A 23,846-nucleotide genomic window follows, 5' to 3' on the forward strand; every position below is an offset into this window, starting at 1 on the left:
CACTCCAGTATTCTTGTTTGGGAAATCCCATGGACAAAGGAACCTGTCAGGCTACAGTTCATGGGATCGCAAGAGTCAGACATGACTGAGCGACTGAACAGTGATAACAACTTCCTTAAGAGGCAAAGTCCTTTCCTACTTATCTTTCTTCCTTTCTTCCTCTCTTCCTCCCTTCCTTTCTTCCTTTTTGCCTTTTCATTCCTTCTCTATTCTCAATACTTGTCTCAACTGGTACATCAAGTTGCAGGAAAGACAATGTACTAACAAAATGTTTAATGCAACAAATGCAAAAGCAATTTTTCAGGCAGTTATATTTTGTAATGACCTGGTATAAATTTGAGAATATGACAGTTAAGCCAAAATTAGAGAATTCTTCTGAAGAGATATTATTATTATTATTACTAAAGGATAAATATGATGCTCAGAAGTCATTATTTATTTCTTTATCACCCAAGTCTTTCATCTATGCAGATACTGTTAGAAGACCAATTTTCTTAAGTATTATGCTTTAGTATATATAAGTAACATGAATAACACTAAGTTAATAATTAAGAAAGATATTTACTACACTTGAGTCAATAGTAAAGATATGTACTATGTACTATGTAATATTTATAAACTCGAAAGCATGGCTCATAGTCAAGAGTAATATTTGTTCTGAAAGTCTGACAATTTAATATTTAACTAAGTAAAATTAGCAACCACTCCAAAATGATAAGAGTACATGTTTACCATTTTGGTATCTGGAAGGAGATCTGCTTTGTATCTCAAACAAATTGGGCATCCTCTTATATTTACATGAATATATATTAAAAAATCCCTGTTGATACAAACTAAAAGAAAGAATAATGATACTGTCTTTCAAAGTATCTGATTTAAAACCATTGTCATCTTATGACCAGTTCATGCATAAGATTGTGTGCATACTAAGTCGCTGCAGTCGTGTCTGACTCTTAGTGACCCCCTGGACTGTAGCCCACCAGGCTCCTCTTCCATGGAATTCTCCAGGCAAGAATACTGGAGTGGGCTGCCATTTCCTCCTTTGGGTTATCTTCCTGACCCAGGGATTGAATCTGCATCTCTTGTATCTCCTGCATTGACAGGCAGATTCTTTACCACAAACGCCACCTGAGAAGCCTGTTATTAGATGAAATGTTATTAAAATGGTTTAGTCACATTCAGTCAAGTTGTGCACACGTACTTAATCATCACAACAAATTCTAATATTTGCATAAGTTGAATTTGAGTTCATGTTAGTTGTTGATATTTTCCCCATCAGTTTACTATAGGATGAAAGAAGTTAAGGCCAGTGCCACCGGCTCCTGTTTTTTTTTTTTTTTTGTCTTTCCACTGATACCATTAAAACAGAATTACCAGTTTGGTGGTGTCAGTATCTTCACGATAGACTTTGCCAAAGAAAATTTCAAGTGGAAGAAACATCCTGCCTCTCCAAGCACAGATGAACCCCCAAGGAGTGGAACTCATCTGGTTTTGTGAAGGAAGTGTCACATGTGAGTGGAACACAAGATCACAAGTTGGTGTGTTAGCAGTCAACAGGTAAATGGGGCCTTGAATTGCTACCTTTTGAGAGATTTTGTCACAACAAGAAATATATAAGTGCCAACTTCCAAGAGACAAGTCTTCACATATTTAAATTAACCTTTTACAGAAGTTTTACTTCTGTTAGGTGGAGGAGGAAAACAACCCTAATTCCAGGTCAGTTTGTCAAGGAAGAGTTGATTCATGGATTGGGTCATCTGACAGGTATTTTCAGCCACGTGAATAAGGTAAATCCTTGGACTGAGGGCCTTGAAGTGACACTGTAGATGCTGATGAAAATTTGCTTATTTTTAGGCACCAGTTACTGGAAAAGGAATACCAAAAGCAGACACCTTTGTGAATGGTCCAGCACTGGAGAAAATTCTTCAGACTAAATGACAATAACAGAAGTCTGAAATTTTCACTCTAAACAGAAATCTACAGATACCTGTATGCCCTGCAAACCACATCTGAAGATGCTTCTGCATGATCATAAATAAGGATTCCTAACTTGCTGAAGAGGACCAGATCAAAAACCACCCCACTGTGTTGAGTTTGAATTCTAGCCAAGCACCAGCAGCCTTCTTCTTGAATTTACTTTATACTTTATTTGTTTGATAATTTTTATTCACTTTCAGTTTGTGAAAAAGTGAGAGGAAGATATAATTCTTTGGTCAAAGAATAACATAACATTGGTCAAAACTATTGATGCAAGTGACAACTCAAACTTGCTTAAGTAAAAATGTAAATTTAGTGGGCTAACATAAGTGAGATTTTTCATGGTAAATCTTCATGGATCTGGGATTAAAATGATACGGGCTTACACTGTCTTCCTCTCTTTTCCTGCACATTGTGGGGGGAAAATGGCCCCCACAACTTAGGAACCCCAACCGAAAGACACAGCTCTTCCATGATAGCTATGAAAGCAGAGTCCCATGAACTTTGAGGTGAAATGCTACCCGCTACCCTTCAGTCTCACTGAAACTGATTCAAGTATCCTCTTTTGTGACCAAAGTAGGTGGAGTAACTCACTCCCCACAGGAAAAGGGACTTCTCTCACCAGTAGCATAGTAGGATACACAGAGAACTACTCATTGTCTACCTAGGAAAAACACACTCTTGACCCCACAGATGTGAACCTGGTGTGCTGAACAAGTGTGATGTAACGAGTGTGATTACAGTGACAATTAAGATATGTCTCCTACCTTGGCTTTGAAATGTACTCAGTTCAGGTCATCTCTTTGTTTCATAAGAATCCTTGAGCAGACTCATGAGTTTTATGGTTACTCACAGAAAATAAAAGTCCTTCAGGTATGGCAGTGGTAAGCAGTTTAATTTAAAAATTAGAATGGCCCATTACAAAATATGAAACAGAATTTTAAATTTCATTTAGCATCAAACATTCTTTTTATCCTAAACTGAGACCTGCTTTCTCTGGAGACATATCATGGGGAAGTGGCAGTGGGGGATAGTGAGGGGACAGAAAATGTGTCCCTCTGCTCTCGGCCTTTACTTTCCCTCTCTTCAGAAATTCCTTAATGTACAAGCTCTCTCTCCCACAGAACCCTTGACTCAGACAATCAGGTGAATTTCTCTTCCACATGGTCTTCTACCATTCTTTCTGCACCTTAGACCTATATGTAGGGCTTCCCAGGCAGAGCTAGTGGTAAAGAACCTGCCTGCCAATGCAGAAGACATGAGACAGGCAGGTTTTATCCCTGGGTTGGGAAGATACCCTGGAGGAGGGCATGGCAACCCACTCCAATATATTTGCCTGGAGAATATCATGGACAGAGGAGCCTGGTGGGCTATGGTCCCTTGGATAGCAAAGAGTTGGACATGACTGAAGCGACTTAGCACAGCATAGCCTAGCACACAGCACAGTTGTCTCCAAACACAGTTTTCCTGTCTCTCTTCCCAAATGGCTTATTAAGACTGGCTCTGTCTTCTTACAATCCTCTTCTAACATTGTCACCAGGACAAATACATCCTGATTCATTCGAATGTCCTCTGACCACAGCAACTGCAATATTTCTTTCAGATGTCACCAGATCTCTAAAGTTTGCTTAGAGTTATGGGCACATCCACTGCTGGACTTGTCAAACACCCAAGAAAGACAAACTGGATGGAATGAATTCTGTCATGGGCTCTATTACCTAAGGTTGGGCATTCGAAGGTTTAAGTTTGCTAAGTTTGCTATTTTGCCTGTATTTCCAGCCCCAGGCAGAAGACATGGACACGCAAGCCTGAAAAACTCCGCTAAACCAACCAGGGAGCTCTGGAACTCTGGTGGGAGCCAAGGCAGTCCATCAGCTACCCTATAGTGAGGCCCTGGTCCTGTATGAAGCACCCCCAGCATTTGGAGGATGGATAACTGCTGTAATGGTCATTAGCGACATCAACATCAACCACTGCAGAGAAAGGACCCAGGAGAGCCATATCCCACCCCAATTCTGGGTACATTTTTTAAAAAGTCACAAAAAATTATAAAGCATCTATTAAAAAATTATGTATAATCTGTTTTGTTTTCTGATACATGAAGGATTTATTGTTATTATTCTCTGATTTCTTACCAATTAAAATTATCAAATAGCATAGCTAATAGCGACTTATTAATATTGACTTAAAATCTTTTAGTCTGTTTTCTATATACTTATCAGTATTCTTTTTTCTTGAACAATTTCCTCCTATTTTCCAAATAGAATTTACTGAAAATGTGAGACAATATATTTTCCATACAAAGAGAAAGTATATTAGTTTAAAACAGAAGCCATACATAGTATCTATTTATTATTTTCAGCATTTTTTTCCTTTATAGGATTGTGTTTCTCACAGATGTTTATGTCTTGATCTGCAAGAGTGAATTAGCCGGGTATTGCCACTTTTGAACAGTTGGTGGCTCCAGTGCTTTGCAACTGTCTTGTAAGTGCTGCACCGAAATAGGCAAGCTCTCTTTTAAGTGTTCAATGCAGAATTTGAAAACAAAAATGCATTTGAATGAATATTGTGCATTTAACCGGAAACTGAATGTCATATCAGTTATGAATTCGAAAGGAAAGTTTTAAAACTAACATGTGATTCAGCCTGTGTAATATAGTGTGAATACACATTAGTACATTCACTAAGTGCACTTAAAAGGTCAAAAGTGTTCCACCAGAAACATAATGTAAGCCACAAATGTAATTTAAAAAATTTCCAGTAGTCACATTAAAAAAATGAGAAATTAATATTAATTTGGTGAAATTAATATTAATATATTTAATCCAATATATCCAAAATATTATAATTTCACCATGTAATTAATAGAAAAAATACTGAGATACTTTGCTACTTTGCATGCTTCTGTTTTCCTCAGTATCCAATGTATGTTTTGTACTTACAGAATCTCTCAGTTTGGACTAGCCACTTTTCAAGTGCTTGACAGCTGCCAGTGGCTAGTGCCTACCCTGTTGGTGAGTTTGGGTCTAAAGTAACTAACAGCAACCCTGCTATTCAGGTTAGATGCAATCTATGAAATATTGGATGGAAATTCATTTCTATGAATGAAATGCTGTAAAAGAAATATTATTTTTGCCCTGATTTTAGTTCTAAGGTTGAAGCTCTTTGTAAAGAAAATCATCCACGAGACTTCCCAGTTCTAATGAAATGCGAAAGAAATGTGTGGTTTAGCTAGCAGCACTTGAGCTTGTGTTATTAGCATTTTTAGGGATTTTCATGACTGAAAGATTTCTGGATTTCTCTAGAGCCATTGGTGCCTTAATATTTTAGACAGATTGTAAAATTTCCTCCGTGCTTCTCTTTGACTTCTGGTTCTCCTCTTCCACATTTCCGGAATTTAGCTCACCATGTTCTTTCGTGTGGCATTTACAAAGTCTATTCAGATTCGGTTGTTGTGTCACCCACTACAGGCTGCTGCTATCGTCTACATTATAAAGAGCACAGCCTCTCAAATCAAACTAGCTGGGTTTGGAGTCCTGGCTTCACCACTAATTCGTTGTGTGATCTTGAGCCAACTACATACTCTTTGTGCTTCAGTTGACATCTAAAAAATGCAGAAAATGATAATGCTTGGCTCTTGAGTTGTGAAGATTAAATAAGATACATTAGTGCTAGATATCTAATACACAACAAACCTCAACTGGCCTGTGTCTTAGTTCAATGTTTAGATCTTGTAAGAGGTACCATTGTCCTCTCATCAATTCTATAATATTTAACAAAATAAAATAAATTGGCACTAAGCATACATTTGGGTTTCTCTGGTGGTTCAGCAGTAAAAGAATCTGCCTGTCAATGCAGGAGATGCAGGTTTGATCCCTGGGTTGGGAAGATCCCCTGGAGAAGGAAGTGGCAACCCATTCCTGTATTCTTGCCTGGAGAGTCCCAAGGACAGAGGAGCCTGGCAGGCTACAGTTCATGGGGTCGCAAAAGAGTGAGACATGACTTAGTGACTAAACAACAACATACATTTATTGATTGTGCTGTGCTGCTGCTGCTGCTAAGTCGCTTCAGTTGTGTGTCCTACTCTGTGCCATCCCATAGACGGCGGCCTACCAGGCTCCTCCATCCCTGGGATTCTCCAGGCAAGAATACTGGAGTGGGTTGCCATTTCCTTCTTTAATGCATACATGCATGCTAAGTTGCTTCAGTCATGTCTGACTGTATGTGACCCTATGGATAGCAGCCCACCAGGCTCCTCTGTCCACAGGATTCTCTAGGCAAGAATACTGGAGTCGGTTGCCATTTCCTTCTCCAATGCATACATGCATGCTAAGTTGCTTCAGTCGTGTCTGACTGTATGTGACCCTATGGATAGTAGCCCACCAGGCTTCTCTGTCCACAGGATTCTCTAGGCAAGAATACTGGAGTGGGTTGCCATTTCCTTCTCCATATGGCTGTGCAGCATGTGGTATCTTAGTAGCCCAGTTAGGTATCACACTGTGATCCTTACGTTGGAAGTGTGGAGTCTTAACCCCTGAACAACCAGGGAAGCCCTTGACCTTTACTTTTTAATCATAAAGTGAGGAATTTCATTGGAAGATGTTTCTCATTTATACAGATAACTTAATAAATTACAGTCTAGGTCAGTCTTCCTCAGAATTCAAGATAGGCTCTTTTGAACATTTCACAAGGAAAGTGTTAAGGAAGCACAGTGACTGAAGTGTATGACTCTGAATAGCATTTTGGAAAGTATTATTTCAGAGATCAGTCCTGGGTGTTCATTGGAAGGACTGATGTTGAGGCTGAAACTCCAATACTTTGGCCACCTGATGTGAAGAGCTGACTCATTGGAAAAGACTCTGATGCTGGGAAAAATTGAGGGGAGGAAGAGAAGGGGACGACAGAGGATGAGACGGTTGGATGGCATCATCGACTCGATGGACATGGGTTTGGGTGGACTCCGGCAGTTGGTGATGGACAGGGAGGCCTGGTGTGCTGCAGTTCATAGGGTCACAAAGAGTCGGACACAACTGAGCAACTGAACTGAACTGAACTGATTTCAAAGTAAATATATGATTTTCTCATTTCTCCCCTGTGCTGCTTATTTATTATATAGGATCTATTTCATTGCTAAGGAAGGCAGAAATTTAACTTTTTAAGTGTAATTGGTCTGTACCTCTATACAACATATCAGCTAGGTGATTATGGTGTGCTAGCTATTATTGTTATATTGGGATTACATGGAGAAAATAAATCATTAAAAAGACTGAGAATAGTAAATTAGTTCTGGGCTTTGGTGAATAAACTTGACTTGCTACTTAAACATGCTTTTCAAGCTAGTCAAGAATGTTTATTAGTTCCTCAATTGTAAATTGAGGTTTTTACATAAAAAAATCTAGAACATCTGGAAAAACAAGTCATCTGTACCATTTGCTATAATCGAATTCAAAATAATCATTTAGGGAGGAAGAGGAAACAAAAACCAGTAAGCTGGTAACAATTCCAAAAACAGCTACTAGAAAAATATTTTTGTAATGATTAGTATCTTGGATTTTTCAATTGATGGGCATTTGCCATCTGTGGCCACAACTGTTAGAACTATTTCTAGACAGTAAAAATCTGGGATAAGTCAGGAACTGGAAACTTACTATGAAAAACATCATGTAGAATAACTTAAGATGAAATTTTACATTAAGAATATGTTGTATTCACATTTTGACTCCCCATCCTTTTAATATTCATGAATAGATTTATTCTCTGTTTGCAATTTGTAGGCACTTGAGATCTTTGTAACTAACTTCTCCTTATTTTATGTTCAGATTTCTTTTGTATTTAACTACCTTGCTTTTTGAAGGGACCGACTTTCACATTGGAACTCACAAAGGCTTTTGCAGAATAGCTAAATATGGGAAGTTGAAGCTTGGATTGGGCTGGTAGTAGTAAGAATGATGAAAAGTAAATCCCAGAAATTTTCCTAATGGAGAACTGATAATATAATGATTGACCACAGGTATATACTTAAAGAGAAAGGAACACCCGTGACATAACACAATAATATGAATGGGGCTTCCCTGGTGTCCCGTGGTTAAGACTTGGTGCTTCCAATGCAGAGGGTGCAGAATCGATTCCTGGTTGAGAACTAAGGTCTTGCATGCTAAAGGCCTGTGCAGCCTTAAAAAAAAAAAGATAGCAATTCAGTCTGAAATGTTGTGATGAAAAGTGATGAAACTAAGGCCCTTTGATAAGATTTTTTTCTTTTATTTAATGATGAACACGTTATAAATATAATTTGGAGAGTAGAAGGCTGATGGATGCAGTTCTTGAAGAATTTCTAGGGAAATGAAAGCAGGCAGGCAGTTGAGGACGAACAGACATATTGTAAGCAGAAAACAGAGCCAAGACATTGTTTGATGGCAAACATTTTGTTATGAACCATAAATAGTTGGCTGTGGAACTCCCCGAAACAGAACTCTATAGTCTGCCAGGGCAGAAAAAAACTCAGTGAGCACATTAAATGTTTATTTGTTCTGTGTTTTCTGCTTCTAATTAAAATTTCATAGCACGAAAAAAAAAGTTTTAGCTTTAACTGTAAATGTATAGATGTTTTATTGTGCAAACTCTGCTACAGGTTTTATTTTGGGTCTTACAGATAAGCTAGAAAGGAAAATAAGAGTAAAATATTAAAATTATTTTTCTTTGATAAAATTTAAAAATTACGAGATATAATATTTTGTTCAAGGAATTAGTACTTGTTGTGAGAATCAGAAAAGAAATGTAACATAAAGGAAGCCCTAGTATTCAGTGGGCAAGGATGACTCTCTTTTTTCATATTTCAGTGAAAATTAACCATAACAAAAAAGCAATCTCAGCTCTTCACATTTCTACTTTTGCTTCTTTTATTTCCTTTAACTTAACTTCTTTAAGTGTGTGTGTGTATGTGCATATGTAATGTGTAAGTGTGTGTGTGTTTTCCTTCTTAAATGATTTCTTGATTAGAGCAGTTCAAGTTTGTAATGCATGTTACAGGACCTTAAAATATTCATTTTGAAATTTTCTGATTGAGAACAAATACTAATGTTCTATGACGTGAAAGTTGCTCAGTTATGTCTGACTCTTTGGACTCTGTACAGTCCATGGAATTCTCCAGGCTAGAATACTGGAGTGGGTAGCCTTTCCCTTCTCCAGGGAATCTTCCCAACCCAGGGATCAAACCCAGGCCTCCCACATTGCAGGCAAATTCTTTACCAGCTGAGCCACATGGGTGCTTTGAGGCTACACAAATGAATTCTTCATTGATTCTGTACACAAGTCCTTCACTCTAGTGGGGGTGAGAAATCAAGACATGTTAACTATCACATGTAATAATGAGGTGATAAATGCCATAGAAGAGGAACACATGAAGTAATACAAGAATGGAGGAGGAGATGCTGCCATATAAAACAAAGCGGTTTCATGAACAATGAGTATAATTTGAGACATGTTTAGGGACTGGGAATAAAGGTCTAGGAACCAACAACTTAGTCAAAGGCACAAAGATGGGAAAAGAAGTGATGTGATTTGACTTCAATGAAGTATGTTTTAAAAAAGAACAGTGAAAAACAATTCTGAAGAGGTCGGTTGGGTTTCAGCTCAGAACGGACCTGGAATGGCACACTGTGATGAACAATGGTGTGTTGTTGAGGCCTTTTGTGAGCAGAGTGACAGTGCTAGGGCAGTGGTTAAGAGCACAGTCAGACCAGGCAGACCTGGGTTCCAAATCCATTTCTGCTGTTCACTGGCTTTGTGACCTCCTCAAGTTACATAACTTCTCTGAGCCTTAAATTCTTTTATGTGTGTAACAGGAACTACAATTGTACCTAGAGGGTATAGCATGGATTAATGAAAAAGTGAGCACTAAACATTTACCACAGAGCCTGGCATGTAGTAAAAAAAAAAAAAAAAAAAAAGGCTACTGCTAATATCAGTAGTGCTAATAAATATAATAAGATAGCCTTGACTTTTGCATTATGTGCTGCTGCTGCTAAGTCACTTCAGTCGTGTTTGACTCTGTGCGACCCCATAGACGGCAGCCCACCAGGCTCCCCCATCCCTGGGATTCTCCAGGCAATAACACTGGAGTGGGTTGGCATTTCCTTCTCCAATACATGAAAGTGAAAAGTGAAAGTGAAGTTGCTCAGTCGTATCTGACCCTTCGTGACCCCATGGACTGCAGCCTTCTAGGCTCCTCCATCCATAGGATTTTCCAGGCAAGAGTACTGGAGTGGGGTGCCATTGCCTTCTCTGTTGCATTATGTGAAACTGTTTTAAATCCTGAGTTACCCAAATCATGAGACAAGGCCACCTACCACCTTTCTTGCAGAGGCAGACTTATTTTCTGTTATTACACTAGAAAAGTGATGCTTAAAATTCTCCAAGCCAGGCTTCAGCAATATGTGAACCGTGAATTTCCAGATGTTCAAGCTGGTTTTAGAAAAGGCAGAGGAACCAGAGATAAAGACCAAGATAATCACGATGGTGTGATCACTCACCTAGAGCCAGACATCCTGGAATGTGAAGTCAAGTGGGCCTTAGAAAACATCACTATGAACAAATCTAGCAGAGGTGATGGAATTCCAGTTGAGCTATTTCAAATCCTGAAAGATGATGCTGTGAAAGTGCTGCACTCAATATGCCAGCAAACTTGCAAAACTCAGCAGTGGCCACAGGGCTGGAAAAAGTCAGTTTTCATTTCAATCCCAAAGAAAGGCAATGCCAAAGAATGCTCAAACTACCGTACAGTTGCACTCATCTCACATGCTAGTAAAGTAATGCTCAAAATTCTCCAAGCCAGGCTTCAGCAATATGTGAACCATGAACTTCCATATGTTCAAGCTGGTTTTAGAAAAGGCAGAGGAACCAGAAATCAAATCGCCAACATCCACTGGATCATGGAAAAAGGAAGAGAGTTCCAGAAAAACATCTATTTCTGCTTGATTGACTATGCCAAAGCCTTTGACTGTGTGGATCACAATAAACTGTGGAAAATTCTTCAAGAGATGGGAATACCAGACCACCTGACCTGCCTCTTGAGAAACCTATATGCAACAGTCAGGTCAGGAAGCAACAGTTAGAACTGGACATGGAACAACAGACTGGTTCCAAATAGGAAAAGGAGTACGTCAAGGCTGTATATTGTCACCCTGTTTATTTAACTTATATGCAGAGTACATCATGAGAAATGCTGGACTGGAAGAAGGACAAGCTGGAATCAAGATTGCCGGGAGAAATATCAATCACCTCAGATATTCAGATGACACCACCCTTATGGCAGAAAGTGAAGAGGAACTAAAAAGCCTCTTCATGAAAGTGAAAGAGGAGAGTGAAAAAGTTGGCTTAAAGCTCAACATTCAGAAAACTAAGATTATGGCATCTAGTCCCATCACTTCATGGGAAACAGATGGGGAAACAGTGGAAACAGTGTTAGACTTTATTATTTTGGGCTCCACAATCACTGCAGATGGTGACTGCAGTCATAAAATTAAAAGATGCTTACTCCTTGGAAGCAAAGTTATGACCAACCTAGATAGCATATTCAAAAGCAGAGACATTACTATGCCAACAAAGGTCCATCTAGTCAAGGCTATGGTTTTTCCAGTGGTGATGTATGGATGTGAGAGTTGGACTGTGAAGAAAAACTATTAAAAATTCCAACATATGGAGGCTGAACAACACGCTGCTGAACAACCAACAAATCACAGAAGAAATCAAAAAAGAAATCAAAATTTGCATAGAAACTAATGAAAATGAAAACACAACAACCCAAAACCTGTGGGACACTTTAAAAGCAGTCCTAAGGGGAAAGTTCATAGCAATACAGGCATACCTCAAGAAACAAGAAAAAAGTCAAATAAATAACCTAACCCTACACCTAAAGCAACTAGAAAAGGAAGAAATGAAGAACCCCAGGGTTAGTAGAAGGAAAGAAATCTTAAAAATTAGGGCAGAAATAAATGCAAAAGAAACAAAAGAGACCATAGCAAAAATCAACAAAGCCAAAAGCTGGTTCTTTGAAAGGATAAATAAAATTGACAAACCATTAGCCAGACTCATCAAGAAACAAAGGGAGAAAAATCAAATCAATAAAATTAGAAATGAAACTGGAGAGATCACAACAGACAACATAGAAATGCAAAGGATCATAAGATACTACTATCAACAATTATATGCCAATAAAATGGACAACGTGGAAGAAATGGACAAATTCTTAGAAAAGTACAACTTTCCAAAACTGGACCAGGAAGAAACAGAAAATCTTAACAGACCCATCACAAGCACAGAAATTGAAACTGTAATCAAAAATCTTCCAGCAAACAAAAGCCCAAGTCCAGACGGCTTCACAGCTGAATTCTACCAAAAATTTAGAGAAGAGCTAACACCTATCCTGCTCAAACTCTTCCAGAAAATTGCAGAGGAAGGTAAACTTCCAAACTCATTCTATGAGGCCACTATCACCCTAATACCAAAACCTGACAAAGATCCCACAAAAAAAGAAAACTACAGGCCAATATCACTGATGAACATAGATGCAAAAATTCTTAACAAAATTCTAGCAATCAGAATCCAACAACATATTAAAAAGATCATACACCATGACCAAGTGGGCTTTATCCCAGGGATGCAAGGATTCTTCAATATCCACAAATCAATCAGTGTAATACACCACATTAACAAATTGAAAAATAAAAACCATATGATTATCTCAATAGATGCAGAGAAAGCCTTTGACAAAATTCAACATCCATTTATGATAAGAACTCTCCAGAAAGCAGGAATAGAAGGAACATACCTCAACATAATAAAAGCTATATATGACAAACCCACAGCAAACATTATCCCAATGGTGAAAAATTGAAAGCATTTCCTCTAAAGTCAGGAACAAGACAAGGGTGCCCACTTTCACCATTACTATTCAACATAGTTTTGGAAGTTTTGGCCACAGCAATCAGAGCAGAAAAAGAAAAGTTTTACTTCTTCTTTTCCAAATTGGAAAAGAAGAAGTAAAACTCTCACTGTTTGCAGATGACATGATCCTCTACATAGAAAACCCTAAAGACTCCACCAGAAAATTACTAGAACTGATCAATGATTATAGTAAAGTTGCAGGATATAAAATCAACACACAGAAATCCCTTGCATTCCTATACACTAATAATGAGAAAACAGAAAGAAAAATTAAGGAAACAATTCCATTCACCATTGCAACAGAAAGAATAAAATACTTAGGAATATATCTACCTAAAGAAATTAAAGACCTATATATAGAAAACTATAAAACACTGGTGAAAGAAATCAAAGAGGACACTAATAGATGGAGAAATATACCATGTTCATGGATTGGAAGAATCAATATAGTGAAAATGAGTATACTAGCCAAAGCAATTTATAGATTCAATGCAATCCCTATCAAGCTACCAACGGTATTCTTCACAGAGCTAGAACAAATAATTTCACAATTTGTATGGAAATACAAAAAACCTCGAATAGCCAAAGCTATCTTGAGAAAGAAGAATGGAACTGGAGGAATCAACCTACGTGACTTCAGGCTCTATTACAAAGCAACAGTTATCAAGACAGTATGGTACTGGCACAAAGACAGAAATATTGATCAATGGAAGAAAATAGTAAGCCCAGAGATAAATCCACGCACATATGGACACCTTATCTTTGACAAAGGAGGCAAGAATATACAATGGATTAAAGACAATCTCTTTAACAAGTGGTGCTGGGAAAACTGGTCAACCACTTGTAAAAGAATGAAACTACAACACTTTCTAACACCATACACAAAAATAAACTCAAAATGGATTAAAGATCTCAACATAAGGCCAGAAACTATAAAACTCCTAGAGGAGAACATAGGCAAAACACTCTCCGACATACATCACAGCAGGATCCTCTATGATCCACCTCCCAGAATATTGGAAATAAAATAAAAAATAAACAAATGGGACCTAATTAAACTTAAAAGCTTCTGCACAACAAAGGAAACTATTAGCAAGGTGAAAAGGCAGCCTTCAGAATGGGAGAAAATAATATCAAATGAAGCAATGGACAAACAACTAATCTCAAAAATATACAAGCAACTCCTACAGCTCAACTCCAGAAAAATAAATGACCCAATCAAAAAATGGGCCAAAGAACTAAATAGACATTTCTCCAAAGATGATATACAGGTGGCTAACAAACACACGAAAAGATGCTCAACATCACTCATTATCAGAGAAATGCAAATCAAAACCACTATGAGGTACCATTTCACACCAGTCAGAATGGCTGCGATCCAAAAGTCTACAAGCAATAACTGCTGGAGAGGGTGTGGAGAAAAGGGAACCCTCTTACACTGTTGGTGGGAATGCAAACTAGTACAGCGACTATGGAGAACAGTGTGGAGATTCCTTAAAAAACTGGAAATAGAACTGCCTTATGATCCAGCAATCCCACTGCTGGGCATACACACTGAGGAAACCAGAAGGGAAAGAGACACGTGTACCCCAGTGTTCATCGCAGCACTGTTTATAATAGCCAGGACATGGAAGCAACCTAGATGTCCATCAGCAGATGAATGGATAAGAAAGCAGTGGTACATATACACAATGGAGTATTACTCAGCCATTAAAAAGAATACATTTGAATCAGTTCTAATGAGGTGGATGAAACTGGAGCCTATTATACAGAGTGAAGTAAGCCAGAAAGAAAAACACCAATACAGTATACTAACACATATATATGGAATTTAGAAAGATGGTAACAATAACCCTGTGTACGAGATAGCAAAAGAGACACTGATGTATAGAACAGACTTATGGACTCTGTTGCAGAGGGAGAGGGTGGGATGATTTGGGAGAATGGCATTGAAACATGTATAATATCATGTATGAAACGAGTCACCAGTCCAGGTTCGATGCACGATACTGGATGCTTGGGGCTGGTGCACTGGGACGACCCAGAGGGAGGGTATGGGGAAGGAGGAGGGAGGAGGGTTCAAGATGGGGAACACAGGTATACCTGTGGCGGATTCATTTCGATATTTGGCAAAACTAATACAACATTGTAAAGTTTAAAAATAAAATTAAATTAAAAAAAAATTTTTTTTTCTGAAAAAAAAAAAAAAAGAAAGCTGAGCACCAAAGAATTGATGCTTTTGAACTGTGGTATCAGAGAAGACTCTTGAGAGTCCCTTGGACTGCAAGGAGATCCAACCAGTCCATTCTAAAGGAGATCAGTCCTGGGTGTTCATTGAAAGGAATGATGCTGAAGCTGAAACTCCAATACTTTGGCCACCTCATGCGAAAAGTTGACTCATTGGAAAAGACTGTGATGCTGGGAGGGATTGGGGGCAGGAGGAGAAGGGGACGACAGAGGATGAGATGGCTGGATGGCATCATCGACTCGATGGACGTGAGTCTGAGTGAACTCCGGGAGTTGGTGATGGACAGGGAGGCCTGGCGTGCTGTGATTCATGGGGGTCGCAAAGAGTCAGACACCACTGGGTGACCGAACTGAACTGAATTGAACACAAAAAATACTGCAGAGAAACTTACAAGGATACTTTTGGTCAAGTAATAATAAAGTAACAGCAACATTGTATTTTATTTACAGCATTTTCCAAATGAACATACAAACAGCACAAACATGTCAGTATCACATTTTTTGGTCCCTTTGGCTCTTTTTAGGTAGTTGTTGAGATTCACTATTTATATTTTCACTTCTGACTGTTCATTGCTTTGGTTTTGCCTCCTCTCTGTAGCTCTCTGATTCCCCATCAAACAAGTTACTGGAGGAGAGGGGAATGCTGAGGCCCTGTGGACAGGAGCACAGAGAGCAGGAGGAGGGCTGATGGGAACTCAGTACCTTTTGAATAACTTGAAGGGCCTGGTATGCTTCCACTTAACTGCTTCAACCCACTGGCTCAGACTCCTCAAATTGCATTCAGGAAAATTCATTAACTTGGACATAAAGATTCATGTTTAATAAAAATTTACTGAGCTGCAAAATGAGCAGTCATAAACTCCTTTCGAGTATCCAAAAATTAAAAAAAAATCTGAAAATCTCTCGTGATAGCAATGTTCAGTTCAGTTCAGTCGCTCGGTTGTGTCAGACTTTATGTGACACCATGGACTGCAGCACACCAGGCTTCCCTGACCAACACCAACTCCCCGAGCTTGCTCAAACTCATGTCCATCAAATTGGTGATGCCATCCCACCATCTCATCCTCTATCATCCCCTTCTCCTCCTGCCTTCAATCTTTCCTGGCATCAGGGTCTTTTCCAATGAGTCAGCTCTTCGCATCAGGTGGCCAAAGTATTGGAGTTTCAGCTTCAGCATCAGTCCTTCCAAAGAACACCCAGGACTGATCTCCTTTAGAATGGACTGGTTGGATTTCCTTGCAATCCAAGGGACTCTCAAGAGTCTTCTCCAACACGACAGTTCAAAAGCATCAGTTCTTTGGTGCTCAGCTTTCGTTATAGTCCAACTTTCACAGTGATACATGACTACTGAAAAACCATAGCTTTGAAGATGGACCTTTGTTGGCAAAGTAATGTCTCTGCTTTTTAGTATGCTGTTGACATGTTGGTCATAGCTTTTCTTCCAAGGGGAAAGCATCTTTTAATTTCATGGCTGCAGTCACCATCTGCAGTGATTTTGGAAACCCCCAAAATAAAGTCTCTCACTGTTTCCATTGTTTCCTCCTCTATTTGCCATGAAATGATGGAACCAGATGCCATAATCTTAGTTTTCTGAATGTTGAATTTTAAGCCAACTTTTTCACTCTCCTCTTTCCCTTTCATCAAGAGGCTCTTTAGTTCTTCTTTGCTTTCTGTCACAAGGGTGGCATCATCTGTATATCTGAGTTTATTGGTATTTCTCCCAGCAATCTTGATTCCAGCTTGTGCTTCATCCAGCCTGGCATTTCGCATGATGTACTCTGCATATAAGTTCAATAAGCAGGGTGACAGTATATAGCCTTGATGTACTTCTTTCCCGATCTGGAACCAGTCTGTTGTTCCATGTCCAGTTCTAACTGTTGCTTCCTGAACTGCATACAGATTTCTCAGGAGGCAGGTCAGGTGATCTGGTATTCCCATCTCTTGAAGAATTTTCCAGTTTGTTGTTATCCACACAGTCAAAGGCTTTGGCATAGTCAATAAAGCAGAAATAGATTTTTTTCTGGAACTCTTTTGCTTTTTCAATGATCCAGAGGATGTTGGCAATTTGATCTCTGGTTCCTCTGCCTTTTCTAAAACCAGCTTGAACTTCTGGATGTTCACTGTTCATGTACTGTTGAAGCCTAGCTTGGAAAATTTTGAGCATTACTTTACTAGCGTGTGAGATGAGTGAAACTGTGCGATAGTTTGAACATTCTTGGCATTGCCTTTCTTTGCAACTGGAATGAAAACTGTTTTCCAGTCCTGTGGCCACTGCCGAGTTTTCCAAATTTGGTGGCATATTGAGTGCGGCACTTTCACAGCATTGTCCTTTAGGGTTTGAAATAGCTCAACTGGAATTCCATCACTTCTGCTAGCTTTGTTCGTAGTGATGCTTCCTAAGGCCCACTTGACTTCCCATTCCAGGGTGTCTGGCTCTAGGTGAGTGATCACACCATCATGGTTATCTGGTTCATGAAGATCTTTAAGTATTTTCTCATAGGGCTCTTTGCTTCCACTCGTCTTTTAGTTTATCTTCCTCTAATGTGGGGGAATGTACATTCCTTTTATGAGGAATTGTGTGAAATTTTATTTGCTTAAAATGCTTATTTTCAGATTACAAGCATGAATTGGAAAAATCTGATTCTATAAAAATGAAAGTAATACACCAGAAATAACAAGTTAGTGTATTTTTATCATCTTGTTTTCTTTGCAGCTTTTACTGTGGCTGTAATCACGATCTGTCTACATTTTAATCTTAGTTTTCTCATTCAATATTCCTCAAGTTATCTACAACTTTTAAAGTATAAATTTTACCGTTATATTCTATCATATTGATGATGTGATATATGGATTATGTTTTATTAGTTCTCTGAGAGCATAAGTCTATGCTTTCAAAACCCTATGATTCTCAACATAGTTACATAGATATCCTCTTAGACACAATGACTTATCATAAGGAGATATTTGTACTTTATTATAAAGTTTCTATTTGATTCAAATGCAGTTTGAAATATTCAAAAGGACATGTATTAAGCAATTGCCCAAGACAAACAACTTGCTCCTTGAGCCTTCTGTCTAGTGAAGCCATTGCAGCCTTGCTTTGCACACTGATCAGGGCAGCTGTAACACTTCATGGTCCTTACTTGTTTATGTGCTTGCCTGTCCTTCTGAATTGTCCATTTTTTGAGGAAGAGATGGCATGTGATTCAGCTCTGCATCTCTAGTTCTGTACTTGAAACAGAGCCTGGCCTGTAGGTGCTTTGATGTGGGAATGAATCAGTGAAATGATTCAGGGCACGTTGGTGTTGATAAAGAAGTCAGTGGGGTTTGGTCTGAATGAGTGGTTTAGGTAATGCTTTTGAGATTCTGAGGGAGCATTCACTATGTTAAATGTTTGGACAGGGTGGTCTTGCAGATCTAGTGTGATGGTTTCTCCAGTTTTTCTCTAGGTAATATCTGAAGTGAGAATGAGGAATATAGAATACAGGGAATGTGTTTTGAATTTTGAAATCTGTAAACTTTTTTTTCTCTTCTGGAGAGGCATGAGCTAATTAGTGAATGCCAAGGCACAGTTAAAAAACATGTTGCTTTATGATTATAGAGAAAGTTCCTTAAAGGATTATTTGTGATTAGTTATTTGGATTTAAAAAGAAAAAGCAGGCGATAGAATCTGTATATTGTAGATATCTCTCTGCAGAATACTTATATTTTCCTCTTCATAAAGAGCAACAGAGATCATTCTGTATTTAGTTTCTATGGTTAATATGCCATGGGCCAAATAATCAATATTTTGACTTGCATAGTACGTGTTATGTTCAATAGATATTTGTCAGTCAATGAAATAACTTATATTTGAAAATAAGCAGTGAATATCGGAGAAGGCAATGGCACCCCATTCCAGTGTTCTTGCCTGGAAAGTCCCATGGACGGAGGAGCCTGGAGCCTGGAAGGCTGCAGTCCATGGGGTCGCTGAGGGTCGGACATGACTGAGCGACTTCACTTTCACTTTTCACTTTCACGCATTGGAGAGGGAAATGGCAACCCACTCCAGTGTTCTTGCCTGGAGAATCCCAGGGACGGGGAGCCTGGTGGGCCGCCGTCTATGGGGTCGCACAGAGTCGGACACAACTGAAGTGACTTAGCAGCATTGGTATGATTTTAGTTTTAAAATTATACTTTTATAAACATTAATGTTTTCCTAGATTACAAGTTAAATTTTATTGTATTATGATGAATTCAATGGCTATTAGACCAGTAGACAATATGACTTAAAATTAATAGTTTGTCTAGTTATCTACACTCAAATTTCTGAAGAGCAAATATCAAATGTGTTATCATTATTAAATTATCATCAGCCAGCCTTCTTAATCATATTCAAATGGAATGAGTAGGAATATTAGCATCCATTCCCATTAGTTTACTTTCTAATAGGGCAGTATACATCTAAGTCTCCTATGATAATTGGTTAGCCTTTTAAGATGCTGCTCCAAGCCTTTCTTTAAGGCATTGATTCAACAAACACTTACTGAGTTCCTAGATCCTTTGAACAATGTGGGGCAGCTTAAGATTTTCTTAGGGAAACAAAACATAACCACATAAAAACTTAAATAATTATATATAACTGAACAGCAAATAATGATTGGCATGATAATGTAGGAAACTTGAACTTTTAAAGAAAGAGAAAGAAGGAAGTAATTCTAGGTTCAACTGATGCTTACAAGTAGAAATGAACAAGGTATATTGCAGAGGGTAACAAATAATGAATTTCTCTCCCTCTGGAAGAAACAATCAGTTCATGTAGAAAAGAAAGTGGATTTAAAGCAAAGTAAAGGGTTTCCATTCAGTCTAAATACTGAGCTTGCTTAAGTGTGTTTTGAAAATTACTCTGGATCCCAATCCAAGAATCTTATTTTTGGATGAAGCCCAGGAATCTATAATATGATGCTGGTATTCCCTGAACTGTATTTGAAGAAACACAGAGTTAGAGGCTGGAGTCTGCCATCAATTAATAATTCAATTCAAGGGACTTCCTTGGTAGTCTAGTGGTTAAGACTCCATTCTTCCAATGCAGGGGACACTCATTTGATCGCTGGTCAGGGAACTAAGATCCACATGCTGTGCACTGCAGCCAATTAAAAAAAAAATAATTCAATTCAATAATATTTTAATTTTTAAAAATAGAGTACAGGCCTGATACAAACTGAATGACCTGAGCCCAGGAGGATGATTCAGATCAGGAAGAGATTTTTAGGCAATAAGCTCCCTGGAATATAATGCTAACTTAATGAGAAAGAGTGAGATAGTTGGAATGAAAAAGATGACTATGAGAGAAAGGTGGATAAATTGCCAAGTCTTATAATTTATATTACACAAAGACATTAGAGGAGAGAGAGGTTATGAACATTCAGGATTGGCAAGAATGATTTTATTAATAAAAAGAACAGACTTCAGGGTGCTGTGTTCATTAAATTAATTAAGAAACCCACAGATGAGGGAGAGTGTAAACTGCAGGGAAGACCCTAAGGTCCCTTTGGTGAAAATCGAGTTTGAGATAATGGTAAAATATGCTGTGCTGTGCTTAGTCACTCAGTCGTGTCCGACTCTTTGTGACCCCATGGGCTGTAGCCCGCCAGGCTTCTCTGTCCATAGGATTCTCCAGGCAAGAATACTGAGGGGGTTGCCATGCCATCCCCCAAGGGGATCTTCCCGACCCAAGAATCGAACCAGGGTCTCCTGCATTGCAGGCAGATTCTTTACCAGCTGAGCTACCAGGGAAGCCCTAATGGTAGGATACCCATATTAAAAAGCAGAGGAGGTAGAGCAGAGGGCAGACCTGGAGGGAAAGGCCTGTGAGTACTAAGCACAGGTGCCGAAAGTGAAGGCATGAGAACCAGTTCAGATCAGATCAGTCGCTCAGTCATGTCCGACTCTTTGCGACCCCATGAATCGCAGCACACCAGGCCTCCCTGTCCATCACCAACTCCCGGTGTTCACCGAGACTCACGTCCATCGAGTCAGTGATGCCATCCAGCCATCTCATCCTCTGTTGTCCCCTTCTCCTCTTGCCCCCAATCCCTCCCAGCATCAGCGTCTTTTCCAATGAGTCAACTCTTCGCATGAGGTGGCCAAAGTACTGGAGTTTCAGCTTTAGCATCATTCCTTCCAAAGAAATCCCAGGGCTGATCTCCTTCAGAATGGACTGGTTGGATCTCCTTGCAGTCCAAGGGACTCTCAAGAGTCTTCTCCAACACCACAGTTCAAAAGCATCAATTCTTCGGTGCTCAGCCTTCTTCACAATCCAACTCTCACATCCATACATCACCACAGGAAAAACCATAGCCTTGACTAGCTGGACCTTTGTTGGCAAAGTAATGTCTCTGCTTTTGAATATGCTATCTAGGTTGGTCATAACTTTCCTTCCAAGGAGTAAGCGTCTTTTAATTTCACGGCTGCAGTCACCATCTGTAGTGATTTCGGAGCCCAGAAAAATAAAGTCTGACACTGTTTCCACTGTTTCCCCATCTATTTCCCATGAAGTGATGGGACCGGATGCCATGATCTTAGTTTTCTGAATGTTGAGCTTTAAGCCAACTCTTTCACTCTCCACCTTCACTTTCATCAAGAGGCTTTTGAGTTCCTCTTCACTTTCTGCCATAAGGGTGGTGTCATCTGCATATCTGAGGTTATTGATATTTCTCCCAGCGATCTTGATTCCAGCTTGTGCTTCTTCCAGTCCAGCGTTTCTCATGATGTACTCTGCATATAAGTTAAATAAACAGGGTGACAATATACAGCCTTGACGTACTCCTTTTCCTATTTGGAACCAGTCTGTTGTTGCATGTCCAGTTCTAACTGTTGCTTCCTGACCTGCATACACATTTCTCAAGAGGCAGATCAGGTGGTCTGGTATTCCCATCTCTTTCAGAATTTTCCACAGTTTATTGTGATCCACACAGTCAAAGGCTTTGGCATAGTCAATCAAGCAGAAATAGATGTTTTTCTGGAACTCTCTTGCTTTTTCCATGATCCAGCAGATGTTGGCAATTTGATCTCTGGTTCCTCTTCTAAAGCCTTTTCTAAAACCAGCTTGAACATCAGGAAATTCACGGTTCACATATTGCTGAAGCCTGGTTCTGGGTATTCGTGGTATTCATTGCCTAGTACTGCCATAACTAGTTACTCACAATAGCCACAAACTCTGTGGCTTAACACAATAGAATGTTTTTCCTCACACAGTTCAAAAGGCCAGAAGTCTGAAATCAGCATGTCAGCAGGTTTGGTTTCTCCGGGAGGCTCTGAGGAAGAAATCCTTCATGCCCCTCTTCCAGCTTCAGGTGGTTGTAGCAATCCTTGGCATTCCTTGGAGTGTAGCTGCCTCACTCAGTCTCAGCCTCGTTCTTCACATCGCTTTTCCCTCTCCCTCCCTGTGTCCTTTCCTCTTCTTAAAAGGACACTTAGTCACTGGATTTAGGACTCACGCTAAATAAATCTAGGATAATTTCATCTCAACATCCTTAATTAATTACATCTGCAAAGGCCCTGTTTCCAAATAATTTCACATTCTGAGGTTGTAGGTGGACGTGAATTTTTTGAGGGGAACATTAATCAACCCAGCACATCCTCCTAGAAATATGTAGTAAAGGAAGAGCAAGTCTTAACGTCTAAGCCCTGGGACATACTAACCATTAGGAGACAGGAAAGGGGGAGAAAGGGGCAAAAGAATAGAAAAGGAAATGGAGAGCTAGGAGCACTAGGATGGTACTGCCAAGAAAGCTGGAGAGTTAGAGACTTTCAGAGAGGGCATAGCAACCTCAGGTTTGGCAGAGCAGGCAAAAAAATTGGACAAATGTGATTTATGAGCATCAAGAAAACTGTTCCAAGATCATTTGAGAATATGGACAGAAAAAGAAGAGTGAGGGAAAATTGGGATGAAATATATTATAGGAAATTTAGTAGATCTGATGGAGTTTCCCTCCCCCAAGATAGGAAAGACCAGAATACAGTTCTCCAGGAGCAGAAAGTTGGCAACTATGTAAAATCTCACCAGGCACAACCAGAGGGAGGGCTGTTCTCTCTTCTCAAAAAATCTGGATCAAGAAGAGAATTCAAAAGTGGTCAGAGCAAGGGATTTCTCCTTTCTGCCTGAGAGCATGAACTGCTTGTATCTTTTCATATGCAAATATAAGGAATTAGACTGAATGCTAATTAAATTGCAAAGAATTTGTAAAGTGATGTCACATTTAGGGGTAGTTAATAAGGCCTGTTCATGGACCTTATTTATAAATAGCAAAGATTAAACATATGATAAAAGGAATTTTTAGCTGGAACAATTAAAGATCAATTATGACAATGGTACACGGCAGTGAAAGCCTCTGGAAGAGCTTTCCTCCTCGTTAATCAAAGATAATTATCAATTATGAGGCTTTATCATTAGTAGTGTCTACACTTTGCATCTTAAAAAGCTGATGATAATTAGTTGCCAGTTCTTGCTGTAAATGCTCATTATGTTCTGAGAGGTGTACTGTTTCCTTTTAAAAATGACTTTTAGGTCATGACCTTGAGTGACTTAGACTCTTGTGTCCCTACACTGAGTTGAAATCAAGCTCCTTTTTGCCATTACCCGCCCCACCCCCTACCACAAGATAATTTGAGAGGTACATAAATGCTAAATAATATGAAGA

The sequence above is a fragment of the Bos javanicus genome, chromosome 12 (assembly GCF_032452875.1).
Source record: "Bos javanicus breed banteng chromosome 12, ARS-OSU_banteng_1.0, whole genome shotgun sequence".
NCBI lineage: Eukaryota > Metazoa > Chordata > Mammalia > Artiodactyla > Bovidae > Bos > Bos javanicus.